This window comes from Camellia sinensis, chromosome 15 (assembly GCF_055761805.1).
Source record: "Camellia sinensis isolate YWXY chromosome 15, ASM5576180v1, whole genome shotgun sequence".
Taxonomy (NCBI): domain Eukaryota; kingdom Viridiplantae; phylum Streptophyta; class Magnoliopsida; order Ericales; family Theaceae; genus Camellia; species Camellia sinensis.
The window spans coordinates 87040078-87050205 of NC_138975.1; positions in this window are offsets into that span (position 1 = coordinate 87040078).

Sequence of the window (10128 nt, forward strand, 5' to 3'; positions counted from 1 at the left end):
ATTCAAAAATTATTTTCAAAACTCATAATCAAACACAAACTTAAAACTTAACTCAAAACTCTTTTCAAAACTTAAAACTAACCTTTTTCAAAAACTCTATTTTAAAAGAAAAAAAAATAAAAAAAATAATTTTATTTTTTAAAATTAATTTTTAGAATCATGATTTGAGTGTGGAGTCGCATTTTGAGTTATGAGTTTTGAAAAAAAAAAATTTGTTTGGTTATAAATTTTAAAATTTTTTAGATTAATTTTTTTAGGATAAATATTTTATATTTTAAATTATCACGACCCAAACTTGCTCTTATAGGTTTAGCGTCGTAACCGGCCAGTAATTCTTGGATTACCAAAGGCCTCATAACAATATAACATATAATTAGGGGTTGCGGAAGCAAATACATAAAAGATACATAGTCTATCGAGCTGTGAGAACATACATGGGACAGATAATCTTGAACTTTTAGAGTAATATCAAAAGATACAGTACTTACACGTCACTCCATGTATATATAAACATAAAACTTTTCCGTAAGTCAAAAGAAACAAAGTTTTATACATTCATAAAAATACAGCCACTAGACTTGACTTAATCTGGAACCTCCTCGGGAGACACAAAGGCTGGCTAACAAAACGGAATCTTAGGCCATCAACTCTGGGCATAGTCATGCGCCAAATCACCTACATACATAATAGAAATAGTAAGTTGGAGCCTAGTAAATAATAATAGAGTAAAGATTTTAATGAATGATGTTTATAAAGTTACAGAGTCTAATGCATATTCAAATTTCAAATCAAAAACAGATTCTTATACATGTTCATATTCGTAATCAAAGTTCATACAATACACATTATAATGCGTGGCACATCCATTAGCATTAGCAAATCCGATGACTCACAAGGGGACAGTCGTGAAGGCATTTCGATGACCCTTAAAAGGACAATCATAAGGCATTCTGATGACTCACGTACACAGAGACGTTTCTGATGACCCGTAAAGGGACAGCCACAAAGGCATTCCGATGACTCATGCACACAGAGACGTTTCTAATGACCCATAAAGATACGCATATCACATGATGCTAAAAATGCCACGAACACGTTTCAGAAACTTGGACAATCATTCATTTATATAAAACGTAATATTTCAGAAAACTGATCATTCATATCATCTGAAGATAATTAAAGTCAAACATAACTTTACAGAATTATTACTCACAGTGGTTTGTGTTGTCACTAAGTCTCAGACGTCTACCTAAACAAAACACATAACAAAAGTACAATTGAAGCACCATTTCATTTTAGTTCAATTTTCTCTTTATGTGTTTCTACCTTATTTCATGACTATGTGAGTCTAAATGGTGCCCTAAGAACACTTGGAATGGCAAGAAGATGCAAATATACACTTAAAAGAGTTAGTCAAAAGTTGCTGAAAACAGGTCTTTGCTCGAGCGTAACTTCCTTCACTCGACCGGGGGTTCAAAAATAAGGGTGGTCACTCGAGCGTAACTTCCGTCACTCGAGCGGTCTGCAAACTTGGCAAAAGTACTGATTGCGTAAAATTCTTGCTCAACGATTGCTCGAGCAAAAGACTAAGTAAAAAGGTCCTTGCTCGAGCGACCTGTAAAATTTTGTAAAACTTCTGGGAGCTCGATTTTTACGCTCGAGCGAACAGTGCGAATTCTGGAATTTCCAAAACTACCTTTAAGCTTCAAAACTCAAATTCAAAACCACAAAATCATGTTCTTTTGAGCCAAAACTCAAGAAAACTTGTCTAAACTTGAAAAACATTGAGAATCAAAGATCATTTCATAAAATCAAAACCCAAAAGTATGTCAATTGTGCAAAATTCAACTTGAAATGTAAGAACATGATGTGAACATAACATGCATGTGTTATCATGAACTCAAATTTTCCCAAACATATACAAATAAAGTGCTAAGGTGCAAAACCACAATGAGCTCCCATAATTTAACAAAAATAGGCTCTTGTATGTAAAAATTTGTTGAAATCAAAACTCAAAATCCATGAAATATACATACATGTATACAATTAGCTCACTTCTTCTATATTGACATAATTCTACCTTATTCTCTTCAATTTCATGTAAATGTCCTTACATGAATTATGAATTCACTTCCTTGTACCTTACTTCCAAGATTTAAGGGAACTGTTCATACTTGAGGTGTGAATTCAAAGGGTTCAAGTTTGATTCTCCAAGAATTCTCCTAGTTGAACTCAATCTCTTCTTCCCTCTCTCTCTCTCTGCGTTTTGTTGCCTAAAAAATGATAAAATGTGTCACGACCCGCTCCCCGTACCCAAGGGTTAAGCATCGTAATGACTAGTAACTGAAGTTACCTCCGACTGATTCTTAAATAAATTAATAAACGCAAGCGGACGTAATATTTAAATGAGGATACCAAAATAATCATCAGAGTTTTTATTTTTATTACAAAATGTATTGACCAAAAAGACCGATATTTACATATAAAAATATCATAAAAGTGTTTTGTGTGTCTATTTCGCAGCCCTGCGTCTAAAACTTTCCAAAAGCTATTTCTGAATTGCATTGTTTCTTGAAAATTGGTAAACAACTATAAGCACATGGCAGAGTGAGAAATATTATATTTTAAAGAGTACGAGCCACGAAATAACCATGGATAGTTAGTTAAGTCAAAACATTTAAGATAACTCAGTCGAAACAAATAATCATTTAAGTAGCAAAACTGATATTATGTAAATAAATGACCATAACCACGGTACAAAACAGAATAGAACAGAGGTCACAGAAGTGACAGTCAGAACAGAGGTACGGATTCAAGAAGTGGCTCGTACGGATTCTAGAAGTGGCTTCCACAATAGTGTAGCACTTAACTCCGCACAGCACTTTGGTCCGCACATAACAGAGGTACGGATTCAAGAGGTGGCATGTACGGATTTTAGAGGTGGCTCCCACAATAGTGTAGCACTTAGCTCTGCACAGAACAGAGATCAATGGATCCATGACAGACAGAGGACTACAAAGTGGTCAAACAGAGGCCAATGATTATTTAAGTCCCCCAAGGCATGGGACTTCCGTGGTGGTACTTATAAAATATAATTGTTCATAAGGTTATAGTCAAATATTCTTTAAAATATAAACAAACATATTCATGGGTTTCCTTTTAAGCAAATAAGGTTCATAAATAAAATCACGTAACAGAAACATTTATAAAACATAACTTTTATTAATATAATAATAAAATATAACTTGAATAAAATAGATTTTGATAAGTCAAAATATACGTAAAATATATTTTGATGACTCAAGATATAATATAACTCACCTTAACTTTAACACCTACTCAAGGTATAATATAACTCACCTTAACTTTAATACCTTACTCTTCATTTTCACTATCAAAGACCCTCTTAATTTTCACTATTTTTTTCCTTCTTTCTCTCTTTTCTTTCCTTCCTTTCCTTCTTTCTTTTCTTCTTTCCTTTCCTTTCCTTTCCTTTCTTCTTTCTTTCTTTCCAGGCACCTCCTCCTTATGTAGGGAGGTGAAGCCATCACCTGGCCAACACGTGGCCAGGCCGTATCCCTCACCGGATTTAACCTATTCGATAGTTAATTATATAGATTCATTCTTACCTTATATAAATATTTAATATAATTACATTTTGACTTAACTTTTAATATAATTATATAAATAATTTAATTTTTAATTAAATTACATTTTATTATATATTAACAGTAATTTGGTTATTTATTTTACTACCACACCCATTATTATTATTATTATTATTATTATACTTGACCCCTCAACTTTTAATAATTATATTGTTTTACAAAATTACACATAATAACATATACAGAATAATTAAAAATCTGGGTTGTTACAATCTTCTCTCTTTTTAAAATTTCGTCCTCGAAATTTATCATATATGTAAGCTATCCGCTGCGCACTCTAATAAATATTTATTAGATGATTAATCTGATAGAAAATAGTACCTCAAAAAAAAATTTTTACCAAAAATGACTCACTGTCTAGTTGTCAAAAATTGGTTTGGGCCAAAATGAGAAATAATGTATGACTTTAAAAACTTTTCACTCGTTCTGTTTATGATAAAAAATAAATGAGAACACAATGACAGAATTATATGCAAGAATTGAAAATTTTGAGATGAACTTTTCATTGATAGGAAATAGTTTTAAAATTAGTATCTTTATAATTTGAACCCACTTTAAAAAAACATCAAAATAAATTTTTTTTTTGAATACTGAACTAAAAATTATATATATTTAATTATATTATAATTTTGGTAGGTGCTTGAACTCGACACCTTTTGTTTCTTTTCCTTCTTTTGCTATAACAAATATAAATTATATCTATTATCTTTCACAAACTAGGCACACTAATTTTTTTTTTATTATATATACATAATCATAAAAAATTATAATATAATTAAATCGATTAACAAAATATAATATTTAGGTACTAATTACTCGCTATCCTACTTTTCAAATGTGCGTGTGTCCTACGCTCCAATGATGATTTTTTTATTTTTTTTCTAAAAAAAATCATTGCTCTGATACCATTTGTCACGACCTGCTTCCCGTACCCAAGGGTTAAGCATCGTGATGGCCAGTAACTGAAGTTACCTCCGGTCGATTCTTAAATAAATTAATAAACGCAAACGGAAGTAATATTTAAATGAGAGTACCAAAATAATTATCGGAGTTTCTATTTTTATTACAAAATGTATTGACAAAAAATGTCGATATTTACATATAAAAATATCATAAAAGTGTTGTGTGTGTCTATTCCGCAGCCCTGCGTCTAAGACTTTCCAAAAGCTATTTTTGAATTGCATTGTTTCTTGAAAATTGGTAAACAACTATAAGCACATGACAGAGTGAGAAATATTATATTTTAAAGAGTACGAGCCACGAAATAACCATGGATAGTTAGTTAAGCCAAAACATTTAAGATAACTCAGTCGAAACAAATAATCATTTAAGTAGCAAAACTGATATTATGTAAATAAATGACCATAACCACGGTATAGAACAGAATAGAACAGAGATCACAGAAGTGACAGTCAGAACAGAGGTACGGATTCAAGAGGTGGCTCGTGCGGATTCTAGAAGTAGCTCCCACAATAGTGTAGCACTTAGTTCCGTACAGCACTTTGGTCTGCACAGAACAGAGGTCAATGGATCCATGATAGACAGAGGACCACAAAGTGGTCAAACAGAGGCCAATGGTTATTTAAGTCCCTCAAGGCATGGGACTTCCGTGGTGGTACTTACAAAACATAATTGTTCATAAGGTTATAGTCAAATATTCTTTAAAATATAAACAAACATATCCATGGGTTTCCTTTTAAGCAAATAAGGTTCATAAATAAAATCACGTAACAGAAACATTTATAAAACATAACTTTTATTAATATACTAATAAAATATAACTTGAATAAAACAGATTTTGATAAGTCAAAACATACGTAAAATATATTTTGGTAACTCAAGATATAATATAACTCAAATTAACTTTAATACCTACTCAAGGTATAATATAACTCACCTTAACTTTAATACCTTACTATTCCTTTTCACTATCAAAGACCCTCTTAATTTCCACTATTTTTTTCCTTCTTTCTCTCTTTTCTTTCTTTCCTTTCTTTCTTTCTTTTCTTCTGTCCCTTCCTTTCCTTTCTTCTTTCTTTCTTTCCAGGAACCTCCTCCTTATATAGGGAGATGAAACTGTAACGCCCCGACCCTTTACACGTCATCGATATTGTCCGCTTTGGGTCATGCCCGCACGGATTTGTTCTTCCCAGTGGGTCACCCATCCTAGAACTACTCCAGCCTAAGCAGGCTTAACTAGGGAGTTCTAATAGGGATTTCACCACTTGGGAAAAGGCCTCGATGCTATATAAGGGTCTAGGTTTTTACTTTTATAGCCTAGGAACTCCCCCTCCATTCCCGATGTGGGACACCGGGGCCTTACAATCCACCCCCCATAAGGCTGCATGTCCCCGTGCAGTAGCCTGCCAGCTCGCAAGCCCGCCCACATACACCGAGAGACGCCATGGGCCCACACTCAGTACTCCGGAGAGTCAGCTCTGATACCATTTTGTAACGCCCCGACCCTTTACACGTCATCGATATTGTTCGCTTTGGGTCATGCCCGCACGGATTTGTTCTTCCCAGTGGGTCACCCATCCTAGAACTACTCCAGCCTAAGCACACTTAACTAGGGAGTTCTAATAGGGATTTCACCACTTGGGAAAAGGCCTCGATGCTATATAAAGGTCTAGGTTTTTACTTTTATAGCCTAGGCATTCCCCCTCCATTCCCGATGTGGGACACCGGGGCCTTACAATCTACCCCCCATAAGGCTGCACGTCCCCGTGCAGTAGCCTGCTAGCTCGCAAGCCCGCCCACATGCACCGAGAGACGCCAGGGGCCCACACTCGGTACTCCGGAGAGTCGGCTCTCATACCATTTGTAACGCCCCGACCCTTTACACGTCATCGATATTGTCCGCTTTGGGCCACGCTCGCACGGATTTGTTCTTCCTAGTGGGTCACCCATCCTAGAACTACTCCAGCCTAAGCACGCTTAACTAGGGAGTTCTAATAGGGATTTCACCACTTGGGAAAAGGCCTTGATGCTATATAAGGGTCCAGGTTTTTACTTTTATAGCCTAGGAACTCCACCTCCATTCCCGATGTGGGACACCGGGGCCTTACAATCCACACCCCATAAGGCTGCACGTCCCCGTGCAGTAGCCTGCCAGCTCGCAAGCCCGCCCACATGCACCAAGAGACGCCAGGAGCCCACACTCAGTACTCCGAAGAGTCGGCTCTGATACCATTTGTAACGCCCCGACCCTTTACACGTCATCGATATTGTCCGCTTTGGGCTACGCCCGCACGGATTTGTTCTTTCCAGTGGGTCACCCATCCTAGAACTACTCCAGCCTAAGCACGCTTAACTGGGGAGTTCTAATAGGGATTTCACCACTTGGGAAAAGGCTTCAATGCTAGATAAGGGTCCAGGTTTTTACTTTTATAGCCCAGGAACTCCACCTCCATTCCCGATGTGGGACACCGGGGCCTTACAAAATATCGATATTGTCCGCTTTGGGTCATGCCCGCACGGATTTGTTCTTCCCAGTGGGTCACCCATCCTAGAACTACTCTAGCCTAAGCACGCTTAATTGGGGAGTTTTAATAGGGATTTCACCACTTGGGAAAAGGCCTCGATGCTATATAAGGGTCCGGGTTTTTACTTTTATAGCCCAGGAACTCCCCATCCATTCCCGATGTGGGACACCAGGGCCTTACAGAAACCATCACCTGGCCAACATGTGGCCAGGACGTATCCCTCACCGGATTTAATTGCAGATTCGATAGTTAATTATATAGATTCATTCTTATCTTATATCTATTTTTATAAAGATAAAGACGATAAAATTATATGAATATATATATATATATATATATATATTAGTGAGTGATTCACACACTATACTTTATTGGGTTTATTGGAATGAGATGAAATGAAATGATGATTCCTCACACTTTTCAGTTGAATGACCATTTCCTTAAATGGTAAAAGATAATTCAATTTGTAATGCATTTGTCATTAATTTCTTAAACTAACTAAATATGGGAATGAACATTTTGATGGAATGTGTGAGGATATATTTCTGAGTACCAACACGTGGCAAGGTGACGTCGATGTGTCAGCCGATGTGCCACGTGCCCTGGTCATTACGCCGAGGTGATCTCGGCAGCACCGAGGTTATCTCCGAAGATATCGGAATTCGAGATAAATGGATAATGGACAAGAGTCCTAGGATAAAGAGGAGACTTAGTCAAGATAAGGATAAAGCTCTTAGAGAGTTTATCTTTATCTCTTGAAGAATCCAAAGTAAGTACTTAATTGGAGTCCATGGAAGTCAGGCTTCTTGTGGGACTAGGATTAAGTAAACTATAAAAGAGAGGCACCCCCGTGGGTCTAAGGTACGCAATTTTATGCTTTGAGTAGTGAGTTTAGCACTTGATTATTTTTGAAATACTGACTTGATCGTCGGAGTGCCCCCGGGTGGAAGAGCCACCGCCGGAGCCTTTTCTTTCTGTTACAGGTTAGTTGAAGCCATTTATTCTGCCGGTGCTCTCTAGCTGATTATTAAACGGGCAGTGTGATTAGAAAGTCACTCACACAATTTGGCGTCGTCTGTGGGAACTTAGAAGAATAGATGGCCAGTAATGCACAGAAGGAAAAGATTGGGGACGACGCTCCTACTGGGAGTAGCAGACCAATCGACATTGATATTGAAGGAGACAACCACAATACAGAAACCCATGACCAGGGCCACGGAGAGAACGACATCGGCCAGGAGGGCGGCACTTCGAAGAAGACAAACCAAAGCAAGTACTATAACGAAGATAACCTCCAGGTATGGAGGGATAGGTGCCTACGGAGGGATGAAGAAGTAAAAGAATTGGCAAACAAGTTGGCAGACCTACAGTCGGTCGTCAACTTCATGATGCACAACAATGTCATGCAGCCACCGTACCCGCTGCACGACACACCGATTCCAGCAACTAACACCCAGAAGGGAGGCAGGAAAACAATCCCCGAAGCTCCTCAACACACCAGGAGCGGAAGACACTCTCACCGACCTTCCAGGGAAGTCTGACGAGAGGAGCTGAGACGAGAGGAGTCCCGAAGAATATATCACACGAAGGACCCAGAGCCCAAAGAACATCGGTATGTTCAAGGGCAGGCGCTCTGCTTTGACACAACACATGAAGAGAGATCAAAACGAGCACACCACGAGGCCGAAAGTAGTGTACCGAAAAGATTAAAGTCAAAAGATAGCCGAGCTCCAGGGAGGAGTAAAGAAGACTTGAGAGATTACCTCAAGAGGAAACAACAGAATGCTGAAGCCGAGGTAACTTCCCCGGTTAAGCTGAAGACACCATTCTCGGTGGAACTGGACAAATTTGAAGCACCAAAGAGATTCAGTATGCCGAGGTTCCAAATATATGATGGTAAGTTAGATCCTAACTTTCACGTTGGACTATACCTGAATTCAATGGCATTATATAGTGGGAACGAGCCGTTGCTCTACAAAGTATTCCTCTCATCCTTCGGGAAAATTGCATCAGATTGGTTCCATAAACTACCGAAAGGAAGCATAAAGACTTGGGAAGGCCTGGCCGAGATATTTGTGGCCAGGTTTGTGACAAATAAACTACAGCCCTTGAGGGTCGACGCACTAATGGCTTTAAAAATCACCAAGGATGAAGGCCTTAGGGCCTACGCAAAAATGTACTATGAGGTGTTCAATCGAATACTCGAATGCAACCAAGAGGTAGCAGTCGTGTCTTTCAAGAATGACCTGAAAGATGACTGCCCACTACGGAAGTCTTTGGCAAAGACATTGCCAAAAAACATAGAAGAACTCATGGCGTGAATCGAGAAGTACGCCAGAGCCGAGGAGGATGCGTCGGGAAATAAAGAAACAAAGCAGGAGAAAGGAAATGGCTCGCCGAAGCGAAGCCGAGGTAACAATGAACCGACCAAACAAGAAACGGACTTGAGGGCTAAACAAGCAGTAACGACTGTATTCCGAGTCCCGATCCATAAAGTTTTGGATCAAATACGAAACCAACCCTATTTTAGAGGACCGACAAGAACACCAGGGGAATTCATGGGAAGAAACGTCGGTAGGCGTTGTGCTTACCACAATGAAGAAGGGCACCAAACTCAGGGCTGCAGAGCCCTAAAAGCATACTTAGAAGACTTGGTAAGGCAAGGACATCTGAGGGACCTTGTTGATGAGGCTAGGACTAGAGAAGAACAGGCAAGATTGCCTCAAGCACCAGCAGCTTCGCCTCCCCCAGCTCAGTAACCACAGGCAAGAGGACCACAGGTGGTTAATGTAATTCACTCAAAAGCAAACGAAAATGACATACGAGGGAAGACCCAGAAGGTAAAACACCTACAGCACATGAACCAGGTCGAACATAAAGGACCTCGGCCTGAAGAATGCCAGGGACTGACGATAGCCTTTACTGAAGCTGACCTAGAGATGGTCCAACATCCACATAATGATGCCTTGGTAGTA